This window comes from Paroedura picta, chromosome 3 (assembly GCF_049243985.1).
Source record: "Paroedura picta isolate Pp20150507F chromosome 3, Ppicta_v3.0, whole genome shotgun sequence".
Classification (NCBI taxonomy): Eukaryota; Metazoa; Chordata; class Lepidosauria; order Squamata; family Gekkonidae; genus Paroedura; species Paroedura picta.
In genome coordinates this window covers 40,190,093-40,211,395 of record NC_135371.1, presented here as the reverse complement: position 1 = coordinate 40,211,395, position 21,303 = coordinate 40,190,093, and the positions used below count along the sequence as shown (strand labels likewise).

Sequence of the window (21,303 nt, the reverse complement as noted above, 5' to 3'; positions counted from 1 at the left end):
TGCATGGATCTGCATACAATACAAGCCAGAAAGTATGGATTTTTTGCAGCACCACTTTCCCGACCATTGACTTCTAGAACCTATCCTTGAAGGACCAGTCCTTTGAGCACTATATCACCCATTCCTAACAGCCTGATCTCAGTCCTGGCCCCAGCCTGGTGGAATGAGCTCTTCCGCTAGGCATTTGGTTGAGGCCAGGATCAACATCTTCTGGGCCCCTCCTTTGAACAAGGTTGCCCCTCTGCTGGCTAGGTGAAAATTGTATTGGGTTGTTTTTAATATTTAATGATGGTTTTTATGTTGTACATTATTTTGTCATGTTGTAAGCCACCACGAGTCTGCTTTGCTGGGAGTGGTGGGATAAAAATCTAAAGAATAAAAAAGAAATAAAAATTAATAAGTAGGAAGTTCAGGAGGATACTGATTTGCAACTGAAACTTGCTGAGAGGTCCAGAGATACAGTCTTTTTGTCTGTAGGGCAGGTGAGATAGTTTCTATGACATGCTATGGCTGAAAAGGGCCTGGACAATCAACTTTATCCAGAAATATTTGGAACTAAGAAGCATTACTTTCTCCAGAATTTTGCTTAAGAATAGCAGATATTATGTATATGATATGAATGACAGATATGATAAAGGCCCTGAGTCCCAGGGGAAGGGCTGAGATAGAAAAATTATGATTTATTTATTCAAGTTTCCAAAGTTTACTTTTTCCAAAAGGGGGCTTACTGCTGCCTCTTTTAAAAATCAGAGGAATGCTCCCCCTTTTAGTGATGTATCAATAATATTCACCATCTATTAGGATATCATATCTTACAAGACAGGAAAGATAAGATTACAATAAACATGTAGTTGGTGCACTCTCCACATTTTCAGGTTGTGTATCCATAGAAGCCCATAGGAACCTAAGAAATATTCAAGATTTCTGTAGATAATGTCATATTCAAGTGGGTCTGAATGAGAATTAGTGGCTGTGACTCACCTCAGCCACCATTGGTGATGTGGTGGAGCGGCCAGAAGAGGGAGACAGGCACAGACAAGTGTACGCACACCACATCTGGTGTGTGGGAGAGGTGGAGACACGGAGGCCTTTATAGGCACCACGTGCTCCTGCCAACCCCTTCTTTGTGCTCTGCAGCCAAACTACTCCCCTCACTCCCACCCATGTTCCAGGCTTTGTTTCAGGTTTGTTATTCTGTTTTGATATGTTTTCATCACAGTCAGTTTAAGCATGGTTGGAGCCTGTTGTCAGAAGGTCCAGTTTGTGCACTGGACTCCCGGGGGGTAGGGGGTCTCCTTAACAAGACCAGCAGACATACGAGCAAGGCCTACCTGGCTGGGAGGCCAGGGGTTCATAGCCAAGTGACCTACAGGGCACCAAAGTGAGATGGACGCCTGGTGGGCTTCCCCTTTAAGGGAAACCTTGCTCCCTGGGAACAAGGATAATTGGACAATCAGGGCTTTTCTTCAATGTTGGAGTCTCAAGGCAGCAAGTTATTTTGGGGAAAGCAGATATCTGTATGCTTACTCATGCCAATTTTTTCAAATATCGAGGGTTATATCCAGTCCAGGATATTGCAGGGAAAAAGTAGGGTCACTCCAGATCAAGCATTCTTATTGCAGAGGGAAACTTTAAATCACCCAAAATCAAAATGGAAATCACATTCACTGAATCGACCAGGGACTGAATCGACTTGGGATTGGTATAGAAGCTCTGGGCAGATTCATCCCAGATTTAGCTCATATTTCCCTCCACTGTAACACTAATAAGGATGGACACAAACTAAAAAAATTGTGTTTGTGTAAGTTCATGGTTTATGGCCGAATCAGGAATCAAACCATGGACTTAACCAAACTGGGCGTTTTGTTTCTGAACCAAACCCTTTATATGGGGGGGGGGGGGTGTTGCAGAGAGCATGAAAAATAGCTGAGTGGCAGGGAGCAGGCTGTTTTTTGTGCTTTCTTGTTCAGTTCCCTTAAAGTTTTGCACAAGAAAGCAAAAAAGTTGAGTGGTGGGGAGCATGCTTCTCCCTGTAAGTCAGCTGTTTTTGTGGCTATTGAGATTGTGGTGCCTAGTCAATTCTTTTAACTATTTAATAAACCGTTATATTTAAAGTCCTGATTTTCTTGTGTTCATCCACTTTTGAGAATCCACAGGTCTGGGAAATTGTTCAGTGGTTTTGCACAAGGGATCAGCAATGACCCAATTGGGATCTGGGCTCAGGTCTCTAACAGAGAGGTTCTTGGCAAGAAGTTCCACAGTGCATACTAAACTAAGCACATCACCACCACTTATTCTGTACTTCATCTGCCTCCCTATATGTGTTTTAATACTTAATTCGTATCCAGGGCATGTTTGGCAATAATACAGAAAACACAAACAAAAAATTCACTTTTCATTTTACAAGCAAATCTGAAGTTGGAGAATTCTCTTCTCGCTTATTTGTCTCAGTACTAGGACAAGTTTGATATGAAAAACATCAAGCTAGGGATATTCTGTAGACTTGTTCGGCATATTGGCTTGGATCCATCAGTGCAGAAGTGGAAACATAAATGCATTTAGTGTGGTTCTTGTTGTGCAAGATTTTGCTAAAAATTGAATGTTTTCCTCCTGTATATATTACTAGTAATCAAGCCCGCTGTATGATTAATACAGCGGGCGCTAGGCACTTACGTGGTCGTGGGCGCAGCGTAGTGGCGGGCTGTCGCCACGTATGGCCGGGAGCAACTGCGAGCTGCGCTGCACGCGGCTCGCAGTTGCTGGGGCTGGGAATCAGAGGGAGCAATCGGCAGGCGCTTTGCACCTGCCGATTGGTCCCTCCAATTGTCTGTCCTGAGGAAGGGTCCAATCCGGACCCTTCCTCATCACGGACACATCCCGCCTTAGAACCGCTTAACCATTTATTTAGTCCGTGGCGCCCGCGGCGCCACGGGCAGTTTAAAGATAGTGACCACAAACTGGTTATAGCCTTGTTCATAAAAAGCTGTGAACACACATACAGAATATAGAAATTACCCAACTTGATGTTGGGTAATTTCTATATTACCTTCAATGCATGTGCACCTTAATTTATGATACAAACTCCATCTTTATTGGTTCCATTTGTGAAATGAATGTGCATTAGTTGTTTCTTACCAACTAACTAATGTGCGTATGTACAGACTCTGCATACATTTACTGTAACTTGTAAACAGGGCTAGTATCTTGCACAAGTGAAAATGCAGATGGGGATACAATAAATCTGGCATAGCACAAGCGGTGATTGTGATCTTGTGCTGTTGCTTCTGCTTGCACAGCTGCTCTAATGCAGGTGGAAATTTTGCACTGGATCCAGCCCATTGTGACTGCAGGTTTGTATTTCAAGTGGCAAACTTCATACTTGCACTTTTGACCCTCTTCAGCTTCATTGTCATCTAAACTGTGCTCTTGTGGCATTATAATCCTCTCCACTGCAGCAGATTATGATGATGTTAATACATATTTATAGCATCATATTGCAGGGAAGGAAGATAGTTGAACCAGAGAACGAAAGGCCTTGTTGAAATACAGTTGATCACAGATAATTTTCTCTCTCCACTAAAGAAATAATGACCTTCAATTACATGCAAGTAAACAGAATTTTAAGATTCTCAGAATTATCATAGTAATTAATAGAAGTGTTCATAGCAAGTCTCTTGAGATTCCCCTTGATTGAACTGTTGACCATCCCTGCAGTGCAAACTTTAAGATACTAGTCGGAGTAATCCAAAACTTTTTTATTAATGTATTTTTTCATCAGGACTCATTGATTTTTGTTTTGCTTTGCAAAGTTTTCCCTCCCCCCTCCAGTTATTAAAATGCTCTAGCTGTGGATTACATTCTTGTCTAGGTATTGATTCTTTTATCACTTACTCTGGAGAGACCTGCACTTTGATAGATGGAAGGAACACTTTGATTTTATTTCCCTCTTTTCTGATGAGTACTTCTGTACTGGAATGACTTCTCGTGGTTAGTCATAGTTTTCAAAGTAGCGACCTTGGGTTGCAAATAAGTATTGAAGACAAACAAAACAAAACACAGATGTTCTGAGTTACAAGTCTCTCATATCAAGCCTGGCTTGGCCCTGAGTCCAAGCAGCATGGAAACAACATACTTACATGCATGGTCCACATGATTTATTTCTCTCTGGAAGTGAAAACTTACCTGTCAGAATGATATAGAGTGCTATCGTAAGATTGTTGAGACCCAGGTCTGAATACCTGCTGTGCCATGGAGCCTGTTGGGTATTGTTCTCAACTCCAGGTGAAGCAGGAAATGGGAAGGATTTGGGTAGGGAGGGGCCTTAGCGGAGTATTATGCTATGGAGTCAACCCTCCAAAGCAGCCATTTTCTACAGGGGAACTGATCTCTTTAGACTGGAGATAAGTTTTAAAACGGGGGGATACCCAAGTCTCACCTGGGGTTTGACATTTCTGTTTGGAAGTGGCAAAGGCCTAGGTTTGGGCTAAAAGCAGGTAGGCCATAGTAAGTTAACAGTTGTTTGTATTATAGCCTCTCTCTCTCTCTCTCTCTCTCTCTCTCTCTCTCTCTCTCTCTCTCTCTCTCTCTCTCTCTCTCTCTCTCTGCCCATTTCCACTGGATCCATAATCCATAGTTGTTCTTGGATTAGAGTTGATGGTTGATTAGCAAGAAATTCTTCAGGCCATGGCAGAGACAATCAACACTGCAGTCAATCTCCTCTGGAGAAGGCTGATTTACAGCAGTCTGTTCTCCACAAATGAGTGCACTGCTCAAGAATATAAATACTCTTAATCCTTCACATTAATATTATCAGCTTTGATCGTCCTTCCCCATTATCGTCTCCTTGCTGTTAATGAAACGGATCGCCACTGGGGACGGGCAAGGGGGAGCTGGCCTAATCAGTATGTGGTGGCTGGAAATACTGTAACTAAATTGACAGGTGAGCTAACACCTATTGCTGCTGCTGCTGAAGGTCCCGAGCCCAGCGAATCTTGTTGGGATTTGCTCGATTTAGCCATGCCTACCAGCAGCTCTCCTGGCCCTCCAAGAAGTTCCCTAGCATGTTAAATGGCTAGTCATCCATGCTTGGGCCACATCAGGCACTGAGTCTTCTTGTTGGACAGGACCGAGAGTGAAATATCTAATTATATTGCCTACAGTGGTCTTGGACTACTTCTTCCATACGTCTACGTGGGTTATAAATTTTCACTTAAGATATGTGTGGAAGGAGGAGTCATTCTGGAGGGAGGGAGATCTGGTGCACTGTTATACTATATAAAAATACCTCTCAGGGAAGTGTGTTTGTGTGTGTGTGAATGCAATCCACTCCATCCACTTTCCCGTTATTCTTTAGAATGTACGCTTCTCTTTAAAATGGGAGAAAAAGAGAGATCAGTCCTCCAGCTCTCTCCAGTTTGAGGACATAAAAATGAATGGAGCACAAACAATGATGCAGCAATAGCTCTGGGAGATGTAAGAACATCTCGAATCGTATCCGTGTAATGGAATCAATCACAGTTGTCTCCTCCACTCACACTCATCACCATATAATGTTGAGGGATAGCGGATATCTGCCCACCATTCACATTTCTCAGCAAGAAGGACTTTAAAATCTCTTTTGCAAAGACAGCTCCTTATTTACCATTGTTTCGCCTGCAAGCCTTTCTAGTGACAAGAAGCAGTGATAGAAATTCATGGACTGAACTTTGCTTTTCACAGAAGAAGGGAAGTCGCAACCACAGTGCAGAGTTTCGGACAGGGCAGAAAGGTCTTTTGCTATACCGCAGTTCATCAAAGACAGAGATAGTAGCATCTAGCTTGACCATCAGTAATTAAATTCTCTGCTGCTGGAGGATGGGAGAGCTGGCTGCCAGAGAAAATGGGTCTCTTGCATTTGTGTGGAGCTGAAATGACAGAGCAGCTATTTCTTTTGTGTGCCACAGTTGACGAAGTCTTCAGAGGATGTTTGCCTACCATTGTAGATGCAGGAAGAGGAACTTCCTGATATTTTTCAAATAGTTTCCTCCTGTGTCCACCTTGCCTGCCGCCTCCAGAACAGACTGAATGAATGCAGCTTGGTGCTTTGTTCCTTGCACATTTAAACTCTGCCAACAGTTTTACATATTATGGAGTACATAGGTTGGGTCTTGGGTGCCCAATTTGGGTTGTGACTATGGCATGTGTGGAAAAGGTGTTTCAGTCTCTCCTCACACCATTTTCATGGCCCAAAGTGGTCCCAAGGGGCCCTGGTTGGCTCACTGAGAAAACCAACAGGGATTTCACAGCAGGCATTCAGGCATTCAATGACAGGCAAGGACATGTGAACCCTATTCCCTTCATGAAAAAATATCCTTCATAAATCTATCAGACTCAGTCTTAAAAAAACTCCTTTTACTCCTTCCTTTGGCTATCATGGCCATTTCAGGAACTGTATTCTAGAATTTAAAACCTATTACCTTGAATTATGAATCTGATTTTTACCCTAAATGCATTAATGACCACTTGATAACCCATTACTACTTACACCATCATCTTCTTTTCACCTGAGCAGCTGTCTTTCTTCTCTCCTTTCCCCTCTAATGTATTTATAGTGGGCACTCATCTATCCCTGTTCAGTCTCCTCTTCTTTATAATAGAAGTGTTTATCTTGCCTTTCAGTCATTGTAAGTTGCTACTAATTTTGTTCTTTTGAGGTGGAATGCCACCATTTTATTTTCCCCGAGAAGTCCCTGAACAAGCTCAAGCATAAAGAATGACCAGAAGACCTTGACCTTCCACCAGCATGTTCCCTTGGAAACAGCCAATTTGCTGATATGGTATTGAAAGTGAAATTCTGGTCAGTTCATATAAAATAGCAGCTACCTATTCCGACTGGGTCAAGAAGAATTCACAAGTGAATCTGGTTCCTTGGAAACAAGAGCAAATACAATTCTTTTAAGGACTAATAGCCTTCTTTGACTCTAGATGAAATGACCTGTGATGGAACCTCTGTTTTCATTTTCAGGATTAAAAATAGATTATTATAGTTCTTTATCAGAAGGCCGGATGCAAAGTGGAAAAAAGAAGGAAGGGAGCCACATCCAACTATTGATGAACCTCTACATGTTTCACGCTCTATGCTGAAGAACTTTATTGCTACGTATTCTTCTGTGTTTGCCTCTGCAAGCAGTGAGATGTTCCAGGGTCAACACTTCTTGGGATGGTTTCCTTTTAGAAAAAAGAACACTGGAGACTAAGGACATTTTTTGCTGCATCTCTTTGGTTATTAATAGATAAGAAAAGCATACGCTTGGATCCTAAGGTCCATTCCGCACAGCGTTAATGTTGCTGAAGTCTTACTATTGTGTAACACTATTTTTTTGACATTACACACAATGTTGTACACAATCTGCAACACTCCTGCAACACTCCCGCAAAAATTGCTTCATTGTAGCGCTTTTTGGGGAATCCACGAAAGTGGATTCCACAAAAGTGGATTCCCCCTAAAAAAAAACCCTAGACTCTTAAGAACAACCTGCAACACATCCAAAAAAGACATGTGCCTTCTCAATATAGCGGTAGCAAGAATGTCCCTCCCTAACCTCTAGTATCCTTTCTATTTTTGGTAAGCCCTTCTATTTGCAGAAAACAGAGGGGGTTGATTTTTGCAAATTCCTGACATTTACAACACGATGTCATTAGAAATGCACTGACCCATGGAAGCACAATTTGGGGAACATAGATGACTGCAGCATGGGGGAAAGGTGGAAACATGGGGTATGGCTCAGTGGTAGACCAGCTGTTTGGCATGCAGAAGGCCCCAGGTTCAACCTCCAGCTTTTGCAGATACAAAGATCAGGTAGTAGGTGACAGGAAAGAATTTGAGAACCCAAAGAGCCCTTGCCACTCTGAGTGGACAATACTAACCTTGATGGTCTGATTCAATATGAGGCAGTTTCATGTATTCATGAAGTGTGCAATATAGGATTCAAGCCACAGATTGCAGATCTCTTGTTCCATGTCAGCTCCCTTAAGAGGCATACTACAGGCATCCTAGGAAAGGTCTTTCAGCCAACTCATGGGCAGGTCTATGTGTTTCCTTCTCTTTCTTTGTCATGCTCTGAATTGTTGTTTCCTGACACATAACTGCCCCTTACTTTGAGCTGTGGAGTTTACTTAATTCAAGAACAGATGGCTGTTTCAGCAGAGCCATCAGAGCTTCAGAATCTTTGTGATCTTTGTGCATTCAGAAAATACCCCGAGACTTTAAAAAACATTACCATTCTTTTAAGAGCCTCATGTGGCCGCAGACATGCTGTCTGAAGCTGTCTGTCCATGAGGTTGGGAGTTCAATCCCAGCAGCCGGCTCAAGGTTGACTCAGCCTTCCATCCTCCTGAGGTCGGTAAAATGAGTTCCCAGCTTGCTGGGGGGTAAACGGTAATGACTGGGGAAGGCACTGGCAAGGCCACCCTGTATTGAGTCTGCCATGAAAACGCTAGAGGGCGTCACCCCAAGGGTCAGACATGACCCGGTGCTTGCACAGGGGATACCTTTACCTTTACCTTCTACGATTCTTTTGTCATAGACTTTTGCATGTGACAGTAACCAGACATCAAATTTATATGAAACTCTTTGGGCCAAACTGAAACACATTAGGGCTGCACTCCTCTACACACTTACTTGGGAGTGAGTCTCATAATACTCAGTGAGACCTATTTCTGAGGAAGCATGGATTGATGGTCCTCTAAGCCTTGCTTCTGTTTGTGCTATGCGGCATGCTGGAGCTTTCCCACTGTGGAGCACGTTCTACTTGGCTCAAGCTCTGCTTTTGACAGTCCTGCAAATCACCTTGCATCATCAGAAAACATCCAGTGATGAAGAGGGGTGCAAGTGGAAGCATGGCTGTGAATTATGAATGGCTACCTAAAGGCAGCTTTGTGAAACAATAGCAGGTATTGAAGCAGATATTCGTCAAATCCTTTGAAACAGCATTTTTTGAGATCAGAAGTAAAATAAATACATACATATCAAAATAAATATTTTCAAGAAGAAGCCACGATACTTGAATCCCACTTAAGGCATGGTATCCAATGATGAAATAGCAAAAAGGCTTATGTAGTTTTTCAGGGTGATTGAACCCCAAAATATAATCCTGACCCAGATTCAGCAAATGTTACTGCTTCACTTTTCCATGCTTGTAGGCATATCAGCCCTAATGTCCTTTTTTTAATCTCTGGAAGTTCCAGCTTGAAACATGTATTTCATGTCATCTAACGTTCAATGCTGGAATGAAAGATTCAAATGAGTGCTACTGGACTCTGATTTTATTGTGCTGGAATGATAAGTATTGATTGTCCCTTGGGTCTTTCATTTCAGCTTCAGAATCAGGAGAGGATCTCAATTCCTAGTGATATTTAGACCCTTCTGAAGTTATCCCGTGCCCAGGGCCGTCTTAAGAGCATTATGGGCTCCTGGGCAAACCAGTGTGCTGGGGCTCCTACGTCAACCACTCACAGGAATAAAAATAATATTTATATATTTATTTTATTGTCACTTCAACAAAACTGATGTTAAAACATTAAAAACATGTTGTACAGCAGCAACTAGTCAACATGATAAACATCTGAACAATACACAAGGCTTGAAAAACACTATAATACCCAATAAGCCACAATGTCCATTTGTAACCCAATAATGTTGCAGCAAATATTATTTCATAGTTTAGTATAGTCCAAGGCTGGGGGGGATGAAGTAAAGGGCCGGGGGGGGGGGGGAAGAGAAGGCGTCCTTCAGGGCCCACCTCCAATTAGTCAAAGGATCACATGTGGTCCACGGCCCACAGGTTGGGGATCGCTAGTCTAGACTACTGCATAGTTGTATTTATTTATGGCAAGTCACTTAGCATACAAAGATTATCATGGGCCCCTATGCTCGTGGGGGCCCCGGGCAAGTGCCCATTGGACCTATGCATTAAGACAGTTCCGATTGTGCCATGTCTGTGGTCTCATGACTAAAACTATGTAGATGCCAGCAGCATCTTTAAATTTACAATATATTGTATTGTTAATATTTTTTCTTGCTGGAAATAAATTTCATATTTAATTAGGGGAGTAATGAACCTTCTCTCAGTGATTGGAATTTTTGCCTCTTAGCAAAGCTGCTCTTGGTTTTTTCCCCATAGTGATATTTGGTTCTTCCAGTTCAGAATTTTGCCAGCAGTCTTCACAGCTATGCCATGTTGTCATTGCATGATATCACTACACTGTGCCAGGCATTACTGGCCACCAGCACATACAGTGACAACCCTGTATTGTGCTAATGTGACCGCATGATCTCTGTAATGCTATCTGACAGTGAGGTGGGGAGTGCTGAGGAACCAAAACAAAGGTATTGTAAGGAAGTGACAGAAAAAGATAAAAATAATACCAAACCCAAATTACTAGCACTGCTGAACTTTAGAAAATGGTATATGCAATTGGTTTTGCTGAAAATGTGTTTTGTCCTAAAGCCCTATTTTTCAATACAAAATAAATGGCATTTTGATGCAGGCTTACATTTACTGAAAGCCAGGCTGGTATAGTGGTTTGATTGTTCGACTAGGGTCTGGAAGATCCAGCTCCAAATCCCCAGTTTGCCATAGAAGCTTGCTGGGTGACAGTGGTCCAGTCACATACCTTCAGCCTTACCACCTTCACAAGGTTATTGCAAGGAGAAAATGTAGGAAGGGAAAGTGTTGTAAGCCACTTTGGGTCCCAATTAGGAAGAAACAAGGGACAAAAACAAACTGTGGATGTCTGCACCAATTATGCCTGGACCCTGGAATTCTCCTAAGGTTACAAGTGATCTCCAGAATACAGAATTCAGTATCAATGGGCATGAATGAAAGTTTATGATGAATTTTGGCTGGTTCATGAACTGAGGTTTGTCTGACATGAATTTTCCATGAATTTTCAAGCAGTTTGTGGGCACTTCATCTAGTCTGTAAATGAATATATTTTCAGAGAGATTGTTTCGACCCAATCAAAATGTTTACCAAACTTCTTGTCAGCTTCAAGAAGTGTTTTTCTTTGCAAGTGTTCTTTGTATTTCCTTCCCATTTCCTTACACAGAACTTACAAAATCCTGCCCCCACCTGAATTCGTGACTCTGTGCTTTGTGATCTGTCCTTTTAAGCTTGCAATACCAGATACACTGGGTTCTGTTGGGCATTCTGCACATTAAAGCTAGTTGTGCCGGGTTTGCAATTTTGCTTCAATTTCTTGTGACTCATTTTTGGGATGAGCTCATTTAAGCTGGACATTTTGTACACAGAACTGGTTGTGGTGGGCTTGAAAAAAAATCCCCCTTCAGTTAATTGTATATTAGTTTACGCTTACTTGCATTGCCACAGTGGCACTGGGTTCTGCTGAGCACAAGTACATCTCACAAGTTCTGCTGAGCTAGGAACTCCCCCTTGCTTGGAGTGTTTCTCTGCTAGATAGCAATCCTATTGGACTGGCATTGCCATAACTGCACTGGATTCTGCTGGGCTTACAAATTCCCCCTTTCAGTTTCTACTGCAGAGATTCCCTGTGAGTTAGATTCTGTTCTATTGGGTGTCTATTGCTCTAGCTGTTTTTGCTATTCTACCCTCCATTGGAAACAATGGTGGATGGTGGCATCTTGTGTGGGAGGATGTTACTTGGGCACTGCACATCCAATCCTCACCAAACTTAGAAGGCAGGTAGAGGAGAGTCATCTGGAGATCATCGGTAAGCTTTGCATCTCTAGCATACTGAAGGGGAATTCTACAGTTTCATGAACTGGTTTACTTAGCTCCTAGAAATTCATGATAGTTTGTGGCATATGAAATAGGCACGGTGCAAACCGTAACAATTTCTCAGTTCATGCACAACCCCTAGAATTCAGTTCCCTTGCAGGAAATGGTGGCTTCAGAGGTCTAAGAGAAAAGGAAGTCCTACCTTGGCTACAGAAGTGGATGCTCTAGGACTTCTGTTTCTCTGAGAGAAATCAATTGTTGCCTGTAAAAAAGGATTATTTACAATATTTTATTTCAAACACAAAGAAGGTATCTTTTAAAATAACTTGGATGAGCCTCATCTCTACAATTTTTCTTCTAAAACATTTAAAAGTTCCATTGTTCGCAGTGAGAGCTGGTATCAGTTCGTTTATAATATGTTAATTGACTCATCAAATTGATTTGCCATATTTTATATAAACATTATGAAATAGTGGGAAGTACAGAAAGAATTTTATGGGATTTCAAGCAACAATTAACAAAAGATACTTTTCCCCACTATATAGATCTAAAAAGAAGGTACATAGTGGAGAACTGTCTTGTACAAAATTGCACAGTGAATTAGTGTCAAAAGAGGACTAGAATTGTATCTCCAAATTCACAAAGAGGATACAGATGACCATTTACAGACATCCAATTTTGGCTGCAAAAGTGGCTTAGGAACAACCTATCCTAAGCTGCCACAAGCACAGAATTCTATACTTCCACTATAGCTGAAAATCATGTGGGTGAGGTGATAATAATTTTAATTGATAAACATTTTCAGATTATTTAAGAGAAGCCAGAAATTGTGAAAAGACTCATACACTTTTGTATTAAGTAAGTTTTGAAAACTGTTAACAGGCAAGGCATTTTCCTCAAGCCTCTCAGATTAGGAAGGTAAACAGAACATACTGACAAAGCTAGCCTCCAGCTGGAAACTGGGGCTCTCCTAAAATTACAAGTAATTTCCAGACTTAATAAATCAGTTATTTATTTCAAACCTCCCCCCCCCATTTTCCCTGTAGAAAATGGTTGCTTTGGAAGTAGACTATATGTTATTGTACCCTGCCAAGGACCTCCACAGACTCCACCCTCAAATCTACACTTGTTTTTTTATCCCAGAGCTGACATCCCTAGTATGCATGGCTGTATTTTATCATATCAATGACTATCTTCATTTTTTGAAAGCCATACTGTTTTTGGTTTCCTGATTCCTGCTTTCATGAGATGTCTAGGGCATCATGATGAAAAATTATAGGCAGGCAGGTTAAATCTATTATTATTATTATTATTATTATTATTATTATTATTATTATTATTATTATTATTATTATTATTATTATTATTATTATTATTATTATTATTTTGAGAAGGAGTGCTCATACTGGTAGACCTGACTAATGTTTGTCTAAATCCTCCCAGCATTCCAGCCTTTTCATGATATCTTCCCTTTCCTGGATTTTCTCTAATATGATCCTCTGCAGCATTTGTATTCCACATAGCAGAATCTTCTAGAAGTAGGGCCTGGTCTTTTTCTATTGCTGGCCAGCTATTGTGGAACATCTTCCCCAAGGGGGTGGAATAATCCTGAAGACTTCCACACTATCTCCACAGTACAGATATACCTCTTTTTTCCTTTGATTTGAATCCCCATGAAAAGCTTCAGTTTAGCGCCAGCCCTTCTGCAGTAGGGCATCAAGTAATCCACAGCTTGTGTTCCTCATTTGCTTCAGAACCAGCCTCCCAGCATGCTTTTCCTGTTTCCTTATTTGCACATGTGCACTTACAGATCCACTGCAGTCCCCCCTTTCCCGGATATATTTAAAAAAAAAACGTGGCCTCTTTTCTGAGGGCTCCATGTGTGAAAAAAAAGAGGAGATGAAGACTGAATAATTAGGAAACAGAGTTCTATGTAATTGCTCAGCGAGAAAATTACCTGTCCATTAGATGAGAAGCAGTGAAGGTTTTTTGGAAGTCGCACATATTTGAGAACTCTGCTGTCGCGCCAACGATCCTTTTCTCTTCTTCTTCTTCTTCTTCTTCTTCTTCTTCTTCTTCTTCTTCTTCTTCTTCTTCTTCTTCTTCTTCTTCTTCTTCTTCTTCTTCTTTGCACAAAATTTGTTCCTTTAATTTTGGAAAGAGAAAGGCACCATTCTTTCATTTCTCCTTCTTTTCCTCACAGCCTGATCCTTATGCATGCTTTCTTGGGAGTAACCTCGTGCCGGGTTCAGTGGGGCTTACACCCAAGTCAGTGTGGGCAGGGGTTTTTAAGATGGCATTTCCAGGGAAAGGTCCACCCTAAACTTTATTACTGAGAAATAGACTTGAGTGCAATGCAAGTTACTCTCAAGGAAGCGTGCACAGGGCTGTAGCATGCTAGGCAAGTACTTCATTCTCAGCCCAAAGCCTTTTTTGGTGTTGGCAGGAGCTGAAGACCTAAGATGTACTCCTCTGTCTTATTAGCAACCCCTTGCTTTTTGATTTAAAGAGGAAAGGTGCGTATGTTGCCACCCTCTTTCTTTCTAAAGCATTTTTACAGCAAATATGTCACATTCCCCTCCTACCCCCATTTAGCTATGAAAAAGTGTAAAAAGCTGGGAAAGAGAATTTGGCTGCTTCAACTTCCCGGGAAAGTGTGTTTGGAAAGAAAAGGGGGGGGGGACAGGGGGTGGCTTTCTTCCTACCCCCACTCTGGTCCTCAGTCCTTCCTTGCTCTACTACAGCCTTTCGCAACTCTTTTTAGCACTGAGAAATCCCTGAAACATTCTTCAGGCTTGGAGAAACCCCAGAAGTGGTTGGGAAGCATAGCAGTGAGCTCCCACAGGGCCCATCAAAGGCCATTTTGGGAGGGGGTGGTAGGTCGATATATGGCCATGTCACCTGATAAAAGTTTAAGATTTTTCAAAAATATCTACAAAATTAATTAACTTCTACTCATTTGGGAAACCCTTCCAGGGCCATCAAGTAACCTCAGAGTTTTATTAACCCTAGTTGAATGGAGCTGAATGGAGAGGGGAGTGGATATTTTATTCTCCGCCATCTTGATATTATGTAAAAATGTTATTGTTCTAATTTGTTTAATGGGTGATTTTATGGGATTTTATTGTTTTTATGAATTTTGTAAACCGTCACAAGACATTTGAGAGTGGCGGTATATAAATATAAATAAATGAAATAAAAATAGTTCAGGAAGCCTGCTCTAGTGACAACAAGCTGCCCATGGGAGGATGAGTGCCTGGGCAAACTGCTACAGGGGGCTGCTGTTCTCACACCCAAAACACTAGTGTGGAAATGGTCCAAGTGAGGCTGTAAAACAGAACAATTTAAAAGGGCTTAAAGGGCAACTTGAATGGGATAATCTCTTTTTTATTACCAGGTTTGATTGCATTTTTAAAATTATGGTGCTAGTTATTGTTATAGATTATTATTTTTGGATTGTTTCTGTTGTTGTCACCCACCTTTGGTCCAGATTGTGCTTAAAGATTGGTAGGGCATATCAATATTTCAAATAAATAAATAAACACTAACCTTTCCCTTTCATCACAGGACATAAGATCAGTCTGAAGATGTATCCCAAGCTGATGTCTAGGATTCTTTTTAGGCTTGTCCTAGGGCCGCCAACCTCCAGATATTGAAGGTATCTTGGAATGACAATTGGGCTTCAAATGACAGAGGTCAGTTCCCCTGGAGAAAATGCTGCTTCCGAAAGAGAACTCTATGATGACATCCCAAGTTCTGCCCTCCCGAGGCTCAGCCTCCCAAATCTCCAAGTATTTTCCAGCCCAGAGCTGGCAGCTCTACAACCAAAAGTTTGTATAAGTCCACTGGGACTTTGATAGTTTGCTTCCTTTGAGTGGCAGATTATCATGGCATATTAGTGAAACTATTCAAGAAACTCTCTCTACTTGCGGCACAGATGCCTGACAAACATTGTCCAGGAGGGCCCCACTGGACACATTGAGCAAGGAAAGGTCAGACCTTTGTATCCTGGCCCATACATTTAACCATCCCCTCCCTCCTTTTGAGCAAACATTCATCTTATTGATGTAGAAAGACAACAAAGAAACTTTAAAAATGCAGCACTAGAAGGAGGTGAAATTTTTGGAACTGTGGAAACACTAGCAGAACTTGAAACGTTTACAAAAATACAGAACTCCACCGCAATGCTCAGGTCCGGCTAATCTGTTACTGTTCATAAATCTTTGCAGAGACTCCAGATGATTAATGTTTTCACATCAAAAACATACAAAATTCATGGATGCAGATCCTCGTGCCATTTGTCATTTGAATTTGCAGTGTGGGAGTTTTGCTTAGACATTCAGTCGCTGTCGGACCATTCAGGCTGCCTTATATAATTTGTGTCCAGCTAGTGAGATGGAGTCACTTTATTCATGCAAGTTTGATAGAAACATTTCATTCCATCCCAATTTGTACGCATGTTTATTGGCATATCTAGATGGCAGTTGTAAATACAGCTGAAGATGGATCCAGTGCGCATCTCCCCCACCCCCAGTCCAAATGCACTGGGGAGTCTATGTCATGTACCTGGGTAATTTTTTCCCAAAAACGCAAACTCAGAGTTCAAGCAAAGACTCAGCAGTTTATTTTCAGAAAGGAACCAACAGCATTGCAGCAAGTCCTGCAGTGCTTAAGACAAAGGCCATAGAATCCAAAGATTCTAGAGACAAATTCCCACTTCCTTCCAGCAATACACTTTTCAAGTTCACACAGAACAGTTCTAGTCTTCAAAGAAAAATGCAGATTGCAGCTAACATCTCTAGGTACAAAAGGAAGGAGGGAAGGGAAGGGAAGGGAAGGGAAGGGAAGGGAAGGAAGGAAGGAAGGAAGGAAGGAAGGAAGGAAGGAAGGAAGGAAGGAAGGAAGGAAGGAAGGAAGGAAGGAAGGAAGGAAGGAAGGAAGGAAGGAATGGTGCAACTCCCCACAGAGGGTTCTGGAACTCAGGTCAAGTACTTCATGCCAGGGAAGTGGGGCTACCTGACAGTCTATCCCATGCTGATATTCTGCCCATTCCTGTATGCCCAAACTGTGGGCAGTTGTGACCAATCAATTAATACAGGCTGTGAAATCTACCTTATGTGACTTGTGCTGTGATAGTATAAGAAAGAAATCTGTACTAGAAAGATACCGACCATCAATTGCTGGTTCAGTATACAAGAACTTAATCCCAGTCTCTCCAAAATTGTGATAATTGGATTTTCGCATAAAATGTATATGGAAACATCTTATGTATCAGCTCCGGCTCAGTGGGCACTTTCTTGTCACCCCCCACCTTTCCCCCAGCTTCTCCTTTCTCCACTTCCAGCTTCACATCTTTTTAAAACCCTCTCCTTTGGAACAGGGAGGAGACAAAGGGCAAGCAGCATAAGACGTTTACACATGAAAGAAAATAATGGAAGAAGAAGAGCAGTAAGTGGGAATAAAGAAGACTTCAGGTTAGTTCTCAAGTGATTTGGTTAGGAAAGACCTGTCACACAGTGACAATGATCAGTTTATAGTCCAGGTTCTAGGTTCAATTTTGCATATCTTTAGATTTTTTAAAAAGGGGTTTAGGGCAAATTCTGTGCCTGAGATCTTGAAGAGCCTCTGGCTAAATTTAAATGATACCAGTTTTCTGATTTTGAGGTAATATCCGGTGTGACTACTTGCAAATGTGTGTGTAGTGTCAGCATGGTATAGTGGTTAGGAGTGGTGGCCTCTAATCTGGACACTCAGGTTTGATTCCCCATTTTTCCACCTGTAGCCAGCTGGGCAACCTTGGCTAGTCATAGCTGTGCTAGTGCTGTTCTCACAGAGCAGTTCTCTCAGAGCCCTCAGCCCCATCTACCTCCAGTGTGTCTGTTATAGGGAGAGGAAGGGAAGGCGATTGGAAGCTGCTTTGAGTCTCCTCCAGGTAGTGAAAAATGAGGTATAAAAATCCATCTCTTCTCTCTCTTCTTCTCTTGATAGTCAACCTTGGCCATGGATTCTGTATGTGTGTGGGAGGGGTTGGGGGGCATCATCTGGGCATACAATTGGGGCCCCTGTGGTGGGAAGGTAGTTGTGAATTTCCTGCATTCTTCAGGGGGTCGGACTAGATGACCCTGGAGGTCCCTTCCAACACTATGATTCTAAAGAGATTTCCCACTGGGGTTCCCCCCCACCTACCAGTTATGAAAGCTTCTTAGTCAATAAGTCATTGCTGGATTCTTAAAAGAAATTATAGAAGGCAATATTTTAGAAGGGCAAACATAGACACAGATGGCTCTGTTTTGGGTATAATTTCAGCTCAGGTATACATGAACATACACTCTTATTCCATTTTCAGACAGCTTTGATTCAGAACTCTATGACAGAAGATACTAATAGCCTCATCCCCTGTGAGCATAATCTAAATGCTCAGAATGTTTTGGGTTAAACCTTTCAAGTCTCTGGCCTCTAACAGCTGTGAAGGAAGGTCATCTGTTTGCCCTGATTGTGCTTTTTTAGGTATAGATGGGGGTTGACTGAGAGAGATGGGGCATAAACCCCTTACTGTGATCTAATGTCTTCATGCATTTTCATAGAATCATAGAGTTGGAAGGGGCCATACAGGCCATCTAGTCCAACCCCCTGCTCAACGCAGGATCAGCCCAAAGCATCCTAAAGCATTCAAGAAAAGTGTGTATCCAACCTTTGCTTGAAGACTGCCAGTGAGGGGGAACTCACCACCTCCTTAGGCAGCCTATTCCACTGCTGAACTACTGACTGTGAAATTTTTTTTCCTGATATCTAGCCTATATCATTGTACTTGTAGTTTAAATCCATTACTGCGTGTCCTTTCCTCTGCAGCCAATGGGAACAGCATCCTGCCCTCCTCCAAATGACAACCTTTCAAATACTTAAAGAGGGCTATCATGTCCCCTCTCAACCACCTTTTCTCCAGGCTGAACATTCCCAAGTCCCCCAACCTATCTTCATAGGGCTTGGTCCCTTGGCCCCAGATCATCTTCGTCGCTCTCCTCTGTACCCTTTCAATTTTATCTACGTCCTTCTTAAAGTGAGGTCTCCAGAACTGCGCACAATACTCCAGGTGTGGTCTGACCAGTGCCCTATACAATGGGTCTATGACATCTTGTGAATTTGATGTGATGCCCCTGTTGATACAGCCCAAAATGGCATTTGCCTTTTTTACCGCTGCAGCACACTGCCTGCTCATGTTTAGTTTACAAGTACCCCAAGGTCTCGTTCACACACAGTGTTACCTAGAAGCGTATCCCTGATCCAGTAGGTATGCTTTTCATTTTTCTGACCTAGATGCAGAACTTTACACTTATCTTTATTAAATTGCATCTTGTTCTCATTTGCCCATTTTTCCATTGTGTTCAGATCTCGTTTAACTCTGTCTCTATCTGCTGGAGTATTTTCCAGTCCTCCCAATTTGGTGTCATCTGCAAACTTGATGAGTAGTCCTTCCACCCCCTCATCTAGATCATTAATAAATATGTTAAGAAGTACCGGACTGAGCACCGAGCCCTGTGGTACCCCACTACTCACCTCCCTCCAGTCTGATGAAACACCATTGACAACAACTCTTTGAGTGCAGTTCTCTAACCCAGTGGTCCCCAACCTTTATTAGGCTGGGGACCGGCAGGGCATCGGGCCGCGCCAGCGGGGACCGCGCCCGCGCGGGCCACGGCCACATTTCGGGCCGCGCCCACGAGCCGCGCCCGCGGATCGGGCCGCGCCCACGAGCCACGCCCGCGGATCGGGCCGCGCCCGCGAGCCGCGCCCGCGGATCGGGCCACGCGGGCACGGCCTGCACGGGCGCAGCCCGGCCCTGATTCCCTCTCCCCGCCCTGCCGCAGTAAGTAGCTTCCCGGGCCGCAAGCTTGCGGCCTGGGAAGTTTTTTACTGCGGGGGGGGCGGGGAGAGGGAGCCGCGGCCCGGCCCGCAGGTTGGGGACCACTGCTCTAACCAATTCCCTATCCACCTAACTATCTGAAAATCCAGATTGCAGTCCTTCAATTTATCCATCAGAACATCATGGGGAACCTTATCAAAAGCTTTACTAAAATCCAAGTAAACAACATCAACTGAATTTCCACAATCCAGCAAACCTGTTACTTGGTCAAAAAAGGAAACCACGTTGGTCTGACAGGACCTGTTGGAGACAAATCCATGCTGACTTCCTTGGATCACCAAATTGTCCTCCAGATGTTTGCAGATCACTCCCTTTAATATCTGCTCCATTATCTTCCCCACAACAGAGGTCAGACTCACTGGTCTGTAGTATCCCGGGTCATCCTTCCTCCCTTTTTTGAAGATTGGAATAACGTTTGCTCTCTTCCAGTCCTCTGGGACATTTCCAGTCCTTAAAGAGGTCCCGAAGATGATGGACAAGGGTTCTGCGAGTTCTCTGGAAAGTTCTTTGAGCACTCTCGGGTGCATTTCATCCGGCCCAGGGGATTTGAACTCATCCAGTGCAGCTGAATGCCTCTCGACAACCTCTCTGTCCATGTCAATCTGCCACCCAGACCCTATCTCTTGGCTACTGCCATCTCTATGTGTGCCTAAACCCTTTGAACTGTGGGAAAAAACAGATGTAAAATAGGCGCTGAGCCTTTCAGCTTTCTCTGCATCCTCCATTAGAGTTTGTACATCCACACCCAACAATGGGCCTATTGCCTCCTTTACTTTACGTTTGCCTCCATTACTTTACGCTCCTCACGTAACTGAAAAATCTTTTCTTGTTACAGTGGGCTTCCCTGGCCAATCTTAGCTCACTCTCACTTTTGGCCTTTCTGATGATTGATCTACAGTGCCTAGTAACCTGTAGCTACTCTTCTTTAGAGCTCTGTCCTTCCCTCCATTTCCTGAGCATTTTCCTTTTCTTTCTTAGTTCCTCTTGAAGTTCTCTGTTCATCCAAATAGGCTTCTTAGAGCTCCTGCAGTGTTTTTGTCTTTCTGGGATAGTCATTGATTGAGCATGCAATAGCTCTTGTTTGTGTAGTGCCCACCCTTCACATGCTCCCTTCCAGCATTCTTGTCCATGGTATGATACTCATCATGTCTCTATTAAAGTTTGCCCTACGAAAATCCAACATCCGCATCTGGCTACAAGCTTCCTTGCCTCCCTATCTAAAAAGGAATTCTGTGAGGACATGGTCACTTCCCCCTAGGGTCCCCACCTCCTTCACCTCATCCACCAACTCTTGCCATGCTATTTTAATAGCATGACTCATGAGATTGTATGTATTGGATGAATTGTATTTATGAGCTTTGTGTTACAGGCTTGTATTATGCCCAGGAAGAATGATGCTTGGTTCCTGAAGGCTCTTGCGAATTATAGCAGCTGTGACTGTGATGTGAACATAGGCTTCCACAACCTCGCCCACATTATTGTACCTTTTTGCAGACTGGTCATGGGATGTGCCTTCTTTCCAGGAACTTCCTCAAGGGTATTTCACTAGTGAAAAACAAAATGGACCTGGATGAACCAACAACAGCCTATCTAGGGAATTGAGCGGTTGGGGAGACATTTTTTTTTTAACAAAGAAAAGGTCAT

General features: G+C 42.8%; 1 long non-coding RNA gene across 1 annotated transcript in view; it reads left to right on the top strand.

The window, feature by feature from the left end:
• Window positions 1-16,130, top strand: part of LOC143831095 (uncharacterized) — a 172,335-nt gene extending 156,205 nt beyond the window's left edge. The window contains exon 3 of the long non-coding RNA XR_013228711.1: window positions 15,306-16,130. This is a non-coding gene — a long non-coding RNA (uncharacterized LOC143831095). The remainder of the gene's footprint in view (window positions 1-15,305) is intronic.
• The last annotated feature ends 5,173 nt before the right edge of the window (window positions 16,131-21,303 follow it).